The 5,401-nt window shown below is 46.0% G+C and overlaps 1 pseudogene; it reads right to left on the bottom strand.

Moving 5' to 3' along the window:
- Nucleotides 1-881: 881 nt before the first annotated feature.
- LOC116812406 (U2 spliceosomal RNA) lies at nucleotides 882-1,052 on the bottom strand (annotated as a pseudogene).
- Nucleotides 1,053-5,401: the final 4,349 nt, after the last annotated feature.

Here is a 5,401-nt window from a genome sequence, read left to right as displayed (position 1 = left end):
ATATATTTTTGGGCTGGGCATGGTGGCTCATGCCTATAATCCCAGCACTTTGGGAGGCTGAGGCGGGCCATTCACTTGAGGTCAGCCTGGCCAACATGGTGAAACCCTGCCTCTACTAAAAATACAAAAATTAGCCAGACGTGGTAGTGCTTGCCTGTAATCCCAGCTACTTGGGAGGCTGAGGCAGAATTGCTTGAACCTGGGAAGCGGAGGCTGCAGTGAGCCGAGATTGTGCCGCTGCACTCCAGCCCGTCTCAAAATAAATAAATAAAATATATTTTTAGCATTTTACATAAATGTACAATATTATGCTAAAATTGTTATTTAGTAACAGGATTGGTAAAAATTACTTTGCTATATGAAATTAAATACATAGTAACTATGATAAACATTTTCTTTTCTTTTTAAAAGGTAGGTAAAAAATATAATGAGTTTGTAGAAGCATCTGCGTGTGTATATATATATATATGTGATATCATTATATATATATATAGCTTTTTGTCCATGGTTCCTGGCTCATAACTCCCATAGCCCTTATTATTTCCTAAGTGATTAAACAATAAGCATATCTTTTGTGAAAGTATTCGTCCTTTAGTCCTTGGTTCCTGAAGCAGCTTTGGAAGTGCTTCAGAGCGATCAAAGGAAAAGACCGACTTTGGTTTTAATGTGCGGGTGCTGTAGGCCTCAGAAGCAGGGCTCAGAAAGCAGCCTCTCCCTCTGACCTTCTCATACCCTCCTTTTTCACCTGCTCCTTTGTCTCTCCAAGGCAGGCCATAGAAACTGAAAATATAATCTGCCCCCACCTTTGTATTTGGAGCCGGTCATAAAGAAATTCTCCGACCTACCTTGTCTGATTGTAGGTCATAAGACCCTCATTTTAGAAAGGGTCCTGCCCTCTACCCAGGAGGAAGCAGTGCTGTACAGAGAGGCCAACAGGAATCTGAACAGACAGGCCTGCTAGGATTCCCCACTCCATCTATTAGCATTAGATCATGCCCTTTTTGTCCAATCACGTTTTGCACTTGATCTTAGCCAAAAGGCTGAGAAGCGATCCAATCACATTTTGACACGGTTGTCCATGCTTCAGTCATGCCTATCCAATGAAGTCTCCATAAAAGGCCCAAGAGGACCAGGTACACAGAGCTTCTGGACAGCTGAGCTGGTGAAGGCCTGCAGGAAGGTGAACAAGAATTCACCCATGTGTTGGGATGATGGTGCACCCCAACTCCACGGGAACAGAAGCTCCTGTGCTCAGGACCCTTCCAGACCTCGCCCTGTGTGCCTCTTCATCTGGCTGTTTATTCGTATCCTTCAAAATATCCTTCATAAGAAACTGGTAAGTGTAAGTGGGCATTTCCCGGAGTTTTGCAAGCTGCTTTAACAAATGAATTGAGCCTAAAGAGGGGGTCATGGGAACCCCAACTTGAAGTCAGTTGGCCAGAAGTTCCAGAGGCCTGTACTTGGGAGCTGGTGTCTGAAGTGGGGGCAGTCTTGTGGGTCTGAGCCCTCAACCTGTGGTATCTGATGCTATATCCAGGTGGACAGCATCAGAATTGAATTGGATCAGAAAATTCCTGGCTAGTGTCCACTGCAGAATTGATTGCTTGCCTGTTGGTGGGGAAAATCCCTACACATTTCATCACAGAAGTCTTCTGTATTGATTGTTGTCATGTGAGAACAGAGGAAAAACAGTTTTTCTTTTCTTTTCTTTCTTTCTTTTTTTTTTTTTTTTGAGACAGGGTCTTGCTCTCTCGCCCAGGCTGGAGTGCAGTGGTGTGATCACAGCTCACTGAAGGCTTGACCTTTTGCGCTTAAATGATCCTCTTGCCTTAGGCTCAGGAACAGCTGGGACTACAAGTACAAGACACCACGCCTGGCTAATTTTTGTACTTTTTGTAGAGATGAGGTCTCACCATATCGTCCAGGCGGGCCTCAAATTCCTGGGCTCAAGTGACCTTCCTGCCTCGGCCTCCCAAAGTGCTGGGATTATAGGCATGAGCCACTGCACCCAGCTATAAAAGTTTTTTGACCCTATATATATGTATGAATATATATAGACACACAAATACATAGATATGTGTATATATATTCCCCCCCCCCCACCGCAGACACCTTTATGAAACTTTTTTTTTTTGAGAGAGAGTCTTGTTCTGTCACCAAGGTTGGAGTGCAGTGACACGATCTTGGGTCACTGCAACCTCCGCCTCCTGGGTTTAAGCGAGCACGTCTGGCTAATTTTTGTATTTTTAGTAGAGACGGGGTTTCACCATGTTGGCCAGGCTGGTCTCGAGTTCCTGACCTCAAGTGATTCGCCACCCTCGGCCTCCCAAAGTGCTAGGATTACAGGTGTGAACCACCATGCCCGGCCTATGAAATTATTTACCTGAAACACACATTTTGTTACATCTTATATATTAATAACCTTGTATTCAAAGATTTCTCAGTGACATAGTGTTGTCACAAAGTTCATAGGGGGGTTAGGATACCAAATATCATTAAATAATAAAATAGTAGTTAATGTGTTTGAGAACGAAATATACAACCTGGAAACCTAGTGACAGATGGGAAGTTTAGGATGTAGGGTTAGATGAGCTCTTGGACAGGGAAGAGACAATGGGGATGTGGCGGGGAGGGCGTGAGGAATGATCTGTTGTGTGAGATTCCAGGGACTAAGAAATCCCTGAAAGAGCTGTCCACCATGATCACTGGAAACCTCAGAACACTGGCCAGACTTAACTGCGAAATATTCAACAGAAGACTAGAAATTATAGGGAGAAGCAGGGAATAATAGATGTCATTCATATATTAGTGCACTGGAAAGATATTGCCTGGTGTGTTTCATAGAAACTTCAGGTCACTTCTGATTTTTAAGACCGAGTCTCATTCTTGTTGCCCACGCTGGAGTGCAATGGCGCAATCTCGGCTCACTGCAACCTCCGCCTCCCAGGTTCAAGCGATTCTCCTGCCTCAGCCTCCCAAGTAGCTGGGATTACAGGTGCCCGCCACCAAGCCAAGCTAATTTTTTGTACTTACTAGAGATGGGGTTTCACCATGTTAGTCAGGCTGGTCTTGAACTCCTGATCTGAGGTGATCCACCCGCCTAGGCATCCCATAGTGCTGGGATTACAGGTGTGCGCCACCGTGGCCAGTCAGTCACCTATTTATTTACATTTTTTTTTTTTTGAGATGGAGTTTTGCTCTTTTTACCCAGGCTGGAGTGCAATGGCATGATCTCGGCTCACTGCAACCTCCGCCTCCCAGGTTCAATGGATTCTCCTGCCTCAGCCTCCTGAGTAGCTGGGATTACAGGTGTCTGCCACCATGCCCGGCTAATTTTTGTATTTTTAGTAGAGACAGGATTTCTCTATGTTGGTCAGGCTGGTCTCGAACTCCCGACCTCAGGTGATCTGCCCACTTTGGCCTCCCAAAGTGCTGGGATTATAGGCGTGAGCCACTGCTCCTGGCCTCCTATTTATTTGCTAATTTTTTTTTTGAGACAGAATCTCGCTCTGTTGCCAAGGCTGGAGTGCAGTGGCGTGATCTTGGCTCACTGCAAGCTCCGCCTCCTGGGTTCAAGTGATTCTCTTGCCTCAGCCTCCCCGGTAGCTGGGATTACAGGCATCCACCACCATGCCTGGCTAATTTTTGTGTTTTTAGTAGAGACGGGGTTTCCCCATATTAGCCAGGCTGGTCGAAAACTCCTGACCTCAGGTGATCTGCCCGCCTCAGCCTCCCAAAGTGCTGGGATTACAGGCGTGAGCTACCGTGTCCGGCCTTATTTACTATTTTTTAAATGTTTGTGGGCAGGTCATCTCTTGATCTATTATTTTGGGTAAGCTCCTACTGTTGTGGCATTGTTCTGACCTCCTGCTGTACAGGCAGCTACTAAATGATACTGGTCTCCTCCTTTCCTTAGTCTCTAGAGCGGGTTTTCTCAACATTGCCACAGTTAACATCTTGAAGCAGATAATTCTTTGTTGTGGGACTGTCCTGTGCATTGTAGGATGTTTAGCAGCATCCTTGGCCTCTACCCACCAGATGCCAGTAGTATTTTCAATTTTTTTTTTTTTTGAGACGGAGTCTCACTCTGTCACCCAGGCTGGAGTGCAGTGGCGCGATCTCGGCTCACCGCAACCTCCGCCTCCCAGGTTCACGCCTTTCTCCTGCCTCAGACTCCTGAGTAGCTGGGACTACAGGCGCCCGCCACCATGCCTGGCTAATTTTTTTTGTATTTTTTTTTAGTAGAGACAGGGTTTTACAGTGTTAGCTAGGATGGTCTCGATCTCCTGACCTCATGATCCACCCACCTCGGCCTCCCAAAGTGCTGGGATTACAGTCGTGCGCCACCGTGCCTGGCTGTATTTTCAATTTTGACAATAAAAACACCCCAGATATTGCCATGTCCCCTGGGGGCAAAATCTCCATCCTTCCCCATTGAGAAGCACTGCTCCAGATTATGGTAGGTCAGCATCTTCTGGGAATAGGTCTCTAGTAGCTGCGTCCTGGTTAGGCCCAGGGTCCATCCTCTCCAGTAGGGCAGGGGACTATCCTTTCTCAACTCTTTTTCCAGTCTTGTAAATGGCCACATGAGACCATCTTTAAGATGTAAGCTTGGACTTAACGGACTTTCAGAAGTCAGCTCTTCGAAGGAATAGTTTATAAAAGGCACTGACAAAAGGGGTGCATTTAGTGCTATTTTATTCGGAGGCTACGTATATCACTCAGTTAATATGAAAAGTGGTGAGAGGCCAGGCGCTGTGGCCCACACCTGTAATCCCAGCACTTTGGGATGCCGAGGCAGGCAGATCACTTGAGGTCAGGAGTTCGACACCAGCCTGAGCAACATGGCGAAACCCCGTCTCTACTAAAAATACAAAAATTGGCTAGGCATGGAGGCACATGCGTGTAATCCTAGATACTTGGGAGGCTGAGACAGGAGAATCGCTGGAACCCGGGAGGTAGATGTTGCAGTGAGATGAAATCGTGCCACTGCATTCCAGCTTGGGTGACAGAGCGAGACTCCGTCTCAAAAAAAAAAAAAAAAAAAAGTGGCAAGTCAGGGTGTGTATCTTCACTTACTTGTGAGTACCAAGAAATTACTATTCTATCAGCACCCGCTTCAGTAATCAAATACTGAGCTCCTTGATGGCAGAAATTTGTTATTTGGTCATTGATGTACGCCAAGTGTTTAGGTGGTCAATAATTGCTGAATGTTGAGTGAAACATTAATGACTGGTTTTTCTGAGTGGACCTACAAATAGTTCTCCTTGTAAACCATACTAAAATGAACAGGAGGCTAGAAAAGCTCCAAAGAATGGAAACTATTAATCAAGAAGATGCTGCTGGTGCATGCTTGTAGTCCCAGCGACTTGGGAGGCTGAGGTAGAAGGATCGCTTGAGG

Source organism: Hylobates moloch, unplaced genomic scaffold, assembly GCF_009828535.3.
Source record: "Hylobates moloch isolate HMO894 unplaced genomic scaffold, HMol_V3 SCAFFOLD_7, whole genome shotgun sequence".
NCBI classification, from domain to species: Eukaryota; Metazoa; Chordata; class Mammalia; order Primates; family Hylobatidae; genus Hylobates; species Hylobates moloch.
Note: the sequence above shows the minus strand (reverse complement) of the source record. Positions and strands in the feature narration are given on the sequence as shown.